Source organism: Camelus bactrianus, chromosome 27 (assembly GCF_048773025.1).
Source record: "Camelus bactrianus isolate YW-2024 breed Bactrian camel chromosome 27, ASM4877302v1, whole genome shotgun sequence".
Classification (NCBI taxonomy): domain Eukaryota; kingdom Metazoa; phylum Chordata; class Mammalia; order Artiodactyla; family Camelidae; genus Camelus; species Camelus bactrianus.
In genome coordinates, this window is record NC_133565.1 from 17,038,905 (window position 1) to 17,050,935 (window position 12,031).

At 43.6% G+C, this 12,031-nt stretch overlaps 1 protein-coding gene across 2 annotated transcripts in view; it reads left to right on the forward strand.

Annotated features, from left to right (window-relative positions):
* Positions 1–12,031, forward strand: part of IGF1R (insulin like growth factor 1 receptor) — a 280,712-nt gene that overhangs the window by 101,530 nt on the left and 167,151 nt on the right. The gene's annotated exons all lie outside the window — the stretch shown is intronic.

Consider the following 12,031-nt stretch of genomic DNA (forward strand, 5'->3'; position numbering starts at 1 on the left):
AACCTCCCCCTTGTGTGTGAGGCCTTGTGAACTGTGTTAATGGCCAGCATCCTCCCCCTCTGGGAAGGATGCAAGGTCCCTTTAGAAATCCCTGGGTCTTAGGCTCATCCAAATTGTAACCTTAAATTCTGCTTGTTAAAACGCGTAAGTGGTTTCAACCTCTTTTGTGGTTGCCTTTTGCGTGTTTGGGCTGGAGAGTCCCTTGGAGACCACCTGACTAAGTAAGACATTCTGGAAAACATAATAGTTGCTGATGAGAATGCTTGGCCTTGCATCTGATTTGTTCTTGCCGCTGCTGTACTAGCGAGAAATAGGAACTCAGTTCACGTGTTTAACACCTCGTCTTCCCGCAGCCCACACCTCTTCGCTGTAGGATCGCCTGGATCGCCTTTTCATTGCTTAGTTAGGGCTTTTAATTAAAGGGGCTTTTCCATCTTAACTGGGATATAATGCTTCTCCTTACTCATCAGAAAAAGTCACCAAGAATGTTAGTTTCTAATGGGAGGAATATTCACAAACAAGCTTATCTTTTTTCTTTTTTCTTTTTTGGTTCTATCACCTTTCTCACAAGACAAGAAAAAAGGGGGCTTTTGGAAGTAAGAATAAATTATTCATTTACTAAAATCATCAACCTTCATGAGTACCACTTACATAGAATACTGATCTAGTGTTTGCAGCTAAGGAATTACATACAGGGGAAGGCTGGGGACTTTCTGAATAAGGGAAACTAGATTTCATTACAAATACAGGCTTTCAGCACAGAGAAAAGGGGCACTTTATAAATATATAAAGAATTTTTGGAGGTAGTAGAATAGTAGCGAATTCTAGACCTGTTTAACCAATTTCTAGTGTTTTTTAAAATGACACTTTCTGAATGATGATTCCTTATATTGTCTTCGAATCCATAGCTCCACTGAGGTGCCTGTGTGTTTTCAGAGCCACTGAGAGTCTTTTAAGACTTCCTTTCTGATGTATGTGGTGGGACATCTGCTTTTTAAAAAATATTATTTTTTCTTATTGAGGTAAAATTTATGTAACATAAAATTAGCCACTGAAAAGTGAATGGGTCAGTGACATTTAGTACATCACAATGTTGTGCCGCCACTATCCCTGCTGAGTTCCAAAACATTTTCGTCACCCCAGAAGGAAGCCCTGTACCCGTTAAGCAGTAGCTTGCCATTCCCCTTCCCCCCAGCCCCTCATGACCACCCCTACAATGATCTATTCTGGACATCTCGTGTGAGTGGAATCATACAATATGTGACTTTTGTCTCTGTCTTGTCTTACTTCTGTTTTTAAGGTTCATCCATGTTGTAGCATCTATCAGACCTTCATTCCTTTCTTAAACATTTTGATATCGTGATCTTAAGGCTCTTCATTGTAATCTCTTTTTTGGGGCTTGTATATTTTCAATTGAAGTGTAATTGACATTTAACATTAGTTTCAGGTGTATAGCATACAAATAATTTGATTATTTGTATCAATTATAAAATGATCACCATGGTAAGTCTGATTAACATCCATCACCATACATAGGTACAGATTTTCTTTTCTCATAATGAGAATTTTTAAGAGTTATTCTCTTAACCACTTTCAAATATGCAATATAGGATTATTAACTTTGATCACCATGCTGCACATTACTTTTTGTGGCTGAATAATGTTCCATTGTGTGGATATACCACACTTTGTTTTTCCAGAAGATTTGCTCTTTACTGCGTGAACCCAGACTTTGTTCTGGGATGGATACAAAGTTAGTGTGTTCTCTCTCTTTGTGAAATAGAACAATCATGCCAACATTTCTTACTTAGAGTTATGGTGAGACTGCATCTGAGCAATAGAAGTGAAAGGACTTTGAAGAGAAAATACTATACAGTTGCTAGGTAACTTGTATTTCTGTAGTTTAGGCTAATCTTAGAGTGGCCAGATTCTTTACAATACTTTAGCATTGCAGAAATCCCCTTCATAATTTGACAGCTCACTCCTCAACTAGCTCTTATGGGGAGTCAGCTGTGTACCAGGCACCGCCCTCAAGTACTGTCCTCAAGTTCATGGTCCAACAGGGAGAGGCAGGTAAATGTTGCCATGCCAGTGATGAGTGTCTGGTGGGGACGTACGGATGGCACACACAGGAGAGAGCTTCTAGTTCTTCACAGTGGCACTGATGGGGCGGGAGGACCGGGCGAGGGCAGGAGGAAGAAAGGTGTTAGGTGTTGGATCCAGGACCGGAAGCAGCACTTGGAGGCAAGAGCTAGTGACGGGACTGGGGCTGAACCGCAGGCCGGCGCAGAGCACTTCCAGGGCCTTGCAGGTCTCCTTCATTCTTCAGGCATTAGGGTATCTGGGAGGGTTTTCCATTGCACCAGAATTCCCCTCGTTCATCAATCCTAAGGTTTAAATAAATTCACTACTGATAAACCATCCATCACCCAAGTGGTGAATTGAGTCCCACAAGGCTTTCCAAATCCCTGGAAGTCCTTGTCCCCCAACCTGGCTTTGCTGAGAGCAAGCCCACACTTCAGCTCTCTTTCTTCTCATCCCTACCCCCACTTTTCCTCAATTTTCTGCTTAATGGATTTATATCTTAACAAAATAAGAATAAAGTAAGTATTCTGAAAATTCCAGTTTAATGAATGCGTAATAATAACTTATATCCATTGACAGAGAAAAATCTATCATTACATTTCATTCTTTAAGAGTCATTGTTAATATGTCTTTTCATATCTGTAGAAGTTGAGTAGTTGAGTTGGTGATTGAATAAGTCATTTCTTGATGATTTTACTCTGTGGGTCTTCAAGGACCAAGGTCTTTATTTCCCTTTTTAGCCTTCTTTTTAAAAATTTCACAATGTTAACCTCTGCCAAAGTCGGTGCAGTTACTGTGGGTGGTAGGAAGCAAGCCTATTGATTTATTCTTGCAGGGTTTAGAAGAGGCACCATCTTAAAGTGTTCTGTCATGATCACCTTGTACCTCCAATTCTGTGCTGTCTGTTACTTTGTTAATCCAAGTTACTCAACAGGAGGTTGCTGAAGCAAGAGAGAAATTTATAATTCTGTTTTTAGAAAAACTCCATCTCATCTAGCCAGCCACTTTATTCCAGGGCTGCACGATGTAAGAGTGGGCTTCCCCGAGGTGTGCCCTTGAGCCCTGCCCTCCCAGTGATGCCCTCTGAGCTCTCGGAAACCCAGACAGGCATTTTGCATAGGTCACTGGGAATCATTCATTTTCCCATCTCTGTTTGTTCTGTGTTCTCCAGTTGTAATCATCAGTTGTAGATAGTTCATTTTTACATGCATGTGTTAGATTCTTAATGTGATCTTTTAATAAGTGCACTAAGGGAAGAATGATCTCAGTAGTCGTGTTTTTAATACTAGTTTAGAGGAAATATCTCTTCTGAGCATGGATTTTTCTGTTCCATCTTTCTTTTCCAGGTAAGCTTTGATTCTGTGCTGCGGTTTTGTTTGGAAGTGGCATGTTTGTCAAGGTTTTTGCCAGTAGGAAGTAAGGAAGGATGTGTCAGTACACGAGGCATCACTGTACTTACCTGCTTGGACGTGGCTTCTATTGTTTTCTGCCTCTTCATGAAATTTTGAAAAACTGAGAACAAAAGTGAGGTTCCTTTCCCCCTCTTTAAAGGCTGTTTTAAAATAAACAGGTAATGAAAAAGCCTTATGAACGTTTCAAATAACCCTGAAAATATTTTTTATTGTTGATAGCCAACAATTTGCAGGCGCAGCAGTCTTGTAGGTGGATTTTACCTTGGTGTGTGTTTAGAACTGATGGAATAGAACATGCTGAAGTATATGGCTCTTAGTTAAAATAGGTTGTAACAGGACAGTGAGCGTGAACAGAACTTTATACCTGTAACCATCGTGTTCCATCTGGGCGGCCAGCGTCCCGGCTGGCTGGGGTCTACATGTCCTGCTGGTGCTGTTAGGATGGGGAGGGGTGGGGAGCAATGTGGCTTATCTCCCAACTCAGATCCTTAGCATTGCTTGAATGTTTGCGTGTTTGTGTAGGGGTGATGCTTTCCTGAGAATGCTGCTAAATAACCAGAATGCCCAGAGTGCCTCAGTCTGCAGCCTACAGCTAGGTAGGGTGTGCCTTCTAGCAAGGAGATAAAATTCAGGTTGATGGGGAGACAGACAGACTTAGCATTAGAAAACCGCACTGCTGGAGAGAGGAGGTGGTGAACCCTGGAAACCCACAGGTCCTCTTTTCATGCAGGCCACCCTTCAGTTCCTTGGATGAGCTCATTTTTTTCCAAGAAACTGGACTGAGGTCTCTTGATATCTTGAGCTGTACTGAAATTTTTCCCCCATAACTTGATTTCAGTTGATATGCAATCTCTCCAAAGAAAAGATTCATCAGATGACCTTTCTACGCCATGGCATCGAGCAAGAGGTGTCCAGTTTTAAAGTAAAAGTGTAGCATTCTGGCTGCTCAGAGTCTACATTTGTAACACACTTAGACAGTGTGAAATGTAAACCCATTTGATATTTGTTGCAAAAAAACCCCCAGTTTACCTCGCCTCTCATTTTAACTCTTTCTGACGCAGAATATATCAGAAGAATTCGCAAGAGTTTTAAGGGTGTGAATATTTTTGCTCGGTTTCATGAAACATTTTAAAACAGAAAGGTTTAATATTTTATTTGTAAGCAAACAGCACCCAAAAGTAACATTCCTCTGCTTTTGTGATATGCACCTTTTGTGGTTGATGTGCCCACAAAGGGTTATGCTTTGTGCTGTGTTATTTCAATCACTTACACCCTTTAAAACATTGCCAAACTCACCTAGTTTTGCTCCAACCAGTATAAGGCGTCAGAAAATGAAAGGAAGTTAACGCGTATTCTTGCCTTTTCTGCTGACTTCCTTCTGTTCTTTTTCTGTAAAAAATTCATAGGGCTCTCCTAGGCCTGCTCCCAGGAGGCTTCTAAACGCACAGTCTTGCAGCCATGCTCCACGCGTGCGGCGAAAGTAGGAAGACACTCCATCATCATCCCTTTTCTTTAAACTTGGTTAAAAAAAAAAAAAAGTCCCATTATATCAGATGCTCTCAGATTCACAGTGTGTTGCACTACTAATAATTAAGACTGAATTGAAATGAGAAATTTTTTTTATTAATTGCTGATGTTTGTGAGAAAGGTTTCATTAGACCAGGATACCATGGGGGTTTTTGTTAGCCAGCACTGACGTGGGTATTTTCTGTCTCATTTTGCTTGGAAATTTATGACTCTCTAACACCAAGGATGCCAGCAGCACGGCTTTTACACTCATTCACCATAGCTGTTGTTTTTTGTTCTTTTGTTTTTTAACAACACATCATGGCACATGCTCAAAGGTTTACTCCCAGGCACAGTTTCCCCTGAAGTGAGATTTGAGATTCTTTCCCCTTTTGTTCTGGGTTAGATTGTCTTGGCCCTTCTGTGGTCTTCCCTGCCCTCAGTGGGTCTCTGGATATAAGTCTGGGCCATTAGGTGCCTCTCAAGTCCCTTCCCCTCCGAGCTGTCCCCGGCTCTGCAGGCCAGTGGGTATCTAATGGGGAGCTCCTCTCAGATGTGGAATTTGGAGTCTCCGCCCCGTCAGTGTTCTTCCAAGTTTGGAGGTGATGAGGAGTCACCGTCAGCTGACCAGACGTCCTTCTGCTGGAATCAGAAGTCAGGTTTGGCAGGCTGTGAAGAGGCTCTGTGACATTGGCGTGGCTGAGGTCAACACCCTGATCAGGCCTGATGGAAAGAAGAGTGCAGACGTACGACTGACTCCTGACTCTGTTGCTTTGGATGTTGCCAACAAAATTGGGATCGTGTAAACTGAGTCCAGCTGGCTAATTCTAAGTACAACATTTTTCACTCTTAAAAAAAAAGTTAGGTTTGGGCACAGATTTTTACCCTGAGGACCTCTGAACTGGGGAGTTGAGGGATAGATTTAGGGCATAGGAGTCCGTGAAACTGATAAATGTTGTGTCAGAGTTTGTCTGTGTGTGTTTTTCTGGGCAGGAGGGTCTCCTGCAGTCACCAAATTCTCAAAGAGATTTCTGACCCCTGAACCTTTAGGAATCACCTGTCTGTAAGATGGTCCCCACGGCAGTCCATTTAAATGTTTAAAGTTGGAGAATGGCTCCATCTGGCTTAATCCCAGGGGTGAAGTTTGGGTGGGGCTTGTTGATGGAAGTTGGGTCATCGCTGTGATGAAGTGAAACTCTCTACCTTAACGGGTCCTCAGACTGGGGGAGACGGTTGTGACCCTGTTTCTGTTCACTCCGTCCATCCGCTTGTGCACCCTCCTGTCCAGGGCCCGGTGTGGAGATCAGGAGGGCCACCCTGCGGCTCCACTTTCCTAGCCTGTTTAGGGACAGGTGGTCCTCAGTTCTCTGGAGAACAAGGCTAAGTGGGATTTCTGGGTATCTTCCCTGCCCCTCTCTTCGCCTGTCCTCTTTCTCCCTTTTCGCATTGTCTCTTGTTATCTGGAGGCTCCCAGGTTCCTCCAAGTGGTGCAGACCCATGTGCAGGTGTGTGTGCTTACGTGTACATGTGTATTTGACAAGGACAAGGGACAAGGCCCAGGGTGGGCAGTTCTCTATGTGATGATGCCCAGAGCATGGTGAAGTGGCAAGTGAGGCAGTTGGTCTGGGCTGGAACACGCCTCAGAGCGAAGCTCTCTGGGAAGGTCTGCGTGCATCCTGGAAGGAATAGCTCTCAGATCAGGGCTGGAGCTGCCCCCTGAAGTTCACCTACAAATGAGCAAGGACTTACGCAAGAGGTAAGGTTGTTTCAGAAGAAATGTATTTAATGATAAGGGAGAGGGAGAAAATTAAGGGCAGGGTTAAGTTTGGATGGTTTGCTTGCTAGTTTAGTTTTTGGCAATTGTTATAAAGCCGAGGGTGTTCTTTGTTTACCAGCAGCGGTCTGATCAGGTTACGGATGTTCAGAGTGACTTTCCCTCCCTCCCTCTCTTCCTCCTTCCTTCTCCTGCTCTGCCGACAGTTTTTTGAGTAGGCAGGAAGGCTTTTAATTTTTCAACAGCAGGGGAATAGCTTAAATGCCCCCCCCCCCAGTATCATATTCATAGCAGCTTAGGTGAGGAAAGACCAGTTTGCACAGCTGAGTTCTAAAGTGAACACACTGCTTATGTTCGTTTTATACGCATGCACCGAGGGCTCCACTGCTGAGACCCCCAGACTGTGAATAAACTTAAATTTTAGTTGAACTAAAAGCATGCTTTTTTTTTCTTTAAGCTATAACCCCATGGCAACTGTGGAATAATTTGAAAATATCTGAACACATGAAACAGGTGTTTGATGATCAGTTTTCTGACTTAAAAATTTTGTGAAATAAATCTTATACCAATGTTATTAAAAATTAGCATTTTACATTTGTAAGTATTTCTTACAGTTGATTTAATAATACTTTCTAGCCCCTGGAAAGAAGAACTTTTTGAAATCGGCTGGTATTTTTGCTAGATTTTTTTTGTCTGAGTCCTCATGGAGTTGTATGGAATTAATATCAAACAGGCCATTGTGATCAGAAGAAAGGCTTGTGAAGAATTAGGATGGGGGAAGACTTCAAAAGGTCATTGTTGGTGGGTCAGGGGAGGGGGACCAAGGACCAGGAGTCATGATTTGTCATAACTTTCTGTGGCGAGTAAGTAACACGACCTACCTGGTGCCTGTTGAGCTCAGGACCGTGTGAGCTGCGGAGTGCGTGATGTTGAAGGTCAGAGTCATTCTTCTTCTCCGGAAGGTAGAGCCATCACTGCTCCTTGATTCAAACTGCTCCTTCCATTCTAGATGTACAGATTTGTGTTCTAACCTCCAAATTAGAGAATCTTCCCTCACATTTGCATGCCTCTCTTTCTGAATAAATACTGCTCAGGATCCGTACCTCGGGTCAGGTACAGGTAGTGAAGTTGGAAAGTTGTCCCCAGCAGGGGAGCTTTTATCATCTTCTTCCCCAGCTGCGGTACCCAGATCTGTGTTGTTGTTGCCATACTGGGTCAGTAGTTCATGATCTAGAAGCTCTCAGCCCCACTCCTACCCCCAATCCTATGTTCCAGTCCAGAGAGTGTTCGGGGCTGGGTGAAACTTGAGACCCAGAGTGACTGCTGTCATTTTCTAAAAGATAAATATGGCTGCTATTGGCTTGGAAGTTCAACTGTATATAAATACACATAATTAGAGAAGATCAAGGCATCCGTGAACTCTAACTTGATCATAGGGGATGAATCAACTCCCTGAGAGAGGAGGGGAGACTTTATAATGCTAGATAACTTAATATTCTAATCAAGCAGTTCTTAAGAAGTATGTAAAATATTGACTCAAGGGTTCATGTGGAGAATTGCTTAAGCCGTAAGGTGCTGTAGGGGACATGGACTAGAAATCATTTCCTTTTGCTCATAGCACCCAGATTTTTCTTTGAGAACCCTATCTGTATTGTGTAGTAGCCGCACATTTTGGATGACATTAATCCTAAACTTGGCATAAGGGGATCTTAGCATTCTCTCTTCCCCAAAGGATAGGCTGACCCACAGGCCCACATTATGATCAGTGGGAGGAATTTTCTGGCCACCTTCAACAATCTAATTCAGGTTGATTTATTAGAACACACTCGTGACTTAGGTTTGTTGGTTCTGGGAAGCAGAGTGGGAATAAGGTTACATATCTCCACAGTTGGTGCTGAAGCCATCTTGTGCTCATGAGAGAAGCCAACATGAAGATGAAGCCAGTGGGGTCACATGGGCGGAAAAGGGAGAATCGCTGAAACAGAGTAGAGCCCAGAGCAAACTGTTTCTGAAACCCACCCTATTTCTGTGTGTTTCAGTTTTGAGCAAATCCTCTTTACTTCTAATCAGTTTTAATCAATAATTTTTATTCCTTTGGAGCTGATTGTTGGTCAGCTGCCATAATTTGGAAATAGCTGAAGAACTAGGCTTTGTGTTAGATATAACACTGTGACAAAAAGAAGAGGCTCTTAAAACTGGGATGCCACAGGTTTTATGAGCCTTCCCTCTGTCCCTTCAGATCAGATTAAGTTTTTTCCCCTTCGGGTCTTGGGTGCTTAGGAATGTTGTGTATTAAGTCAGATTGGCCACAGCACCATCTTGGATCCCTCATGGTTCAAGCTGTAACATAGATTCATTGGTCCAAATTTGGGGCCAAGATACAAGGCAGAGATTGAAAACTGGAGAACATCTCACACATTTTCCCATAAAGGATTGAAGGATTCATTTACCTATGAGTGTGTGAGAGCTGCGGGGTTTGTGTTTTCAGGCATGGGGAATACAGAGCTCGACTACAGAGTTTTAGTTTTTTAAATTGATCATTGCATTTTTAAGAAGAAATGTAGAATATTAGTCAGCCTTAAAAAGGAAGAGAATTCCAATACATACTACAATGTGGAGGGACCTTGAAGACATTGTGCTAAGTGAAGTAAGCCAGTCACAAAAGGAAAGTGTTTGACTCACTTGTATGAGGTTCCTAGAATAATCAAATTCACAGAGACTAGAAGTGTGAGTGCCAGGGCTGCGGGGAGGGAGGAATGGGGCGTTAGTCTTTAACGGGGACAGAATTTCAGTTTTTCAGGGTAAAGAGAATTCTGGAAATGTGTGGTGATTGATGATGGTTGCTCAACAATATGAGTGTACATAATGGTATGAGCTGTACATTTAACACTGGTTAAAATGGTAACTTTGATGTTATAGATATTTGACCACAATTAAAATAACTTAATTACTTTTTTTTTTTTTTTGGTAATGAGAAGACATGTGTTGAGCTGGTCTTTGGCTATTAGATCAGAGAACAGGAGGTGGGGGTCTCAGTGGCTCATCATAGCTCAGGGAACCTGGGGCCGAGCTCATGCACCTGCTGGGCGGTCCTGGGTATGAGTTCTGGCTCTGGTGGGGGCTGTGTGATGACTCACCTGCCTTAGCCCCAGGTTCCTTATAAGGAAAATAGGTGATACCTGAAGCATTTGCATCAAGCCTGGGGTGGTGCCAGGCCCCCAGGAACCCTCTGTGCAGGTGACACCTGACATGTCCTAGGGCAGACTTCTGGTTTACTGTCCCCCCCCCATGTCACGTCCTCTCTACAGCCACGTGTCAGGTATCTCTTGTGTGCTGCCCTGTCTCTGTTTTATCAGTCATGGGTCAGCAGGAAGACCTGAATTTGCTTGCTCATTATAATCACCGGGGAGCTTCTTAAATCTAGAGCCAGGCTGCCCTCCCCTCCCCGGACCCACTGGATGACCATTTCTGGAGGTGGGACAGGGCATCGGAATTTCCTGCCCCCAGCCTTAATGAGGTATAATTAACAAATAAAATTTTATATCTTTAAAGTATACAAGGTGATGATTTGGTGTTCCTATACATTGTGAAGTTAATGACCATATTCATCATCTCATGTGGTTACTTTTTTTTTTTTTTGGATGAGAAAGCTTAAGATCTACTCTCAACAAATTTCAGTGATACAGTACAGTAGAGTCACCATGTTATACATTAGATCCTCAAACTATTCATTTTATAACTGAAAGTTTAAACCCTTTTACCAGCCTGTCCTCATCTCCCCCACACCCCCAGCCCTTGACAACCATCATTCTGCTATCTGCTATTTTCCTTAATTCAGCATTCTCCTTTAGATTCTACATGTAAGTGATACCATGCAGTATTTGCCTTTCTCTAAGCTTCATCTAGCTTGTTTTACTTGACCTAATGACCTCTAAGTGTATCCATGTTGTCATTAATGGCAGGATTTCCTTCTTTTTTATGGCTGAGAAATATTTCATTGTGTATATACACTCACCACACTTTCTTTATAGATGGACATTAGACTGTTTCCATATCTTGTCTACTGTGAATGATGCTGCAATGGACGTGAGAGTGCAGATACCTCTTTGAGATAATGATTTTGTTTCTTTGGGGTATATACCCAGACGTGGGATTGCTGGATTGTATGGTAGTTCTACTTTTAATGTTTTGAGGACTCTCCATACTGTTTTCCATGGTGGCAGCACCAGTTTCCCTCCAGACCCATGGTGCGTACAGATTCCCTTTCCTCCACATCCTCGCCAACATGTGCTGTCGCTTATCTTTCTGATGGTAGCCTTCCTAACAGGTATGAAGTGACGTCTCACTGTGGTTCTGATCGGCAGCTCCCTGATGGTCAGCCGTGTTGAGGACATCCCAGGTGAGCGCCGTGTGTGCGACCCTGGACAGTGTCCTTCTCCTCATGTCTCAGCTGGGTCTCCTGCCACTGCCACCACCACAGTCATGCCACCTTTGGACTGGCCCAAGGTCCTGCTTGTGGGAGAACCCCTAGGGAGGATTTACTGCCCACTCTGAGATGTAAGGGAGAGTGACCCCTGTGAGACCCAGCTGAAGTTGGGGCGGTCAGCAGGGAAAGGACTTTGCCCTGTGTTGTGGTTCTCAGACCAGAGTCCCCTGGGGGACTTGTGCAGACCCATGTGGCTGGGCCCCGCAATGGGGGTGTCTGACTGAGCAGGTCTCCTAATGACGTCTCCCGTGACCCTGCTGCTGCTGGTCCTGGATCGCACTTTGAGAACCGCTGGCCTGTTGAACAAATCTTTGCAAATTAAGGGAGGTGTGTCGTGGGAGGCAGAGTACTGAGGGTTGAAAGAGTATTTGCTTAAATACATTGCCCAGTATTTGCCAAGTACACAGCCTTCTTTCTGGCTTTAATCATACAGAGACTTTCTAAATCACACGTAATTGCACATCCTTTAAGCAGCTTTTGACTGACTTTGGTTTTCTCTTTGTGGTGATTTTCCTTAAACTCCTGAAGGGAGGGCGGGTGGGAGAAGAGAGATTGTATTTCTTTTCTTTTCTTTTTTTTTTAAAGACTTATTAGTTATTAGCAGAGTTGCCTTCCGAGTACTTGATTTCAGAAGCGTTACTTCTGGGAGCCTCTCCAGGCCCCCCGGGGCTGTACCTAGCTCAGGGGCACGTGAGGGCCACCCGGGCTGAGCCCCTCTCTCCTCTTGACTCACCTGAGGCCACATCAGTGAGCACAGGTGGGGGCTGT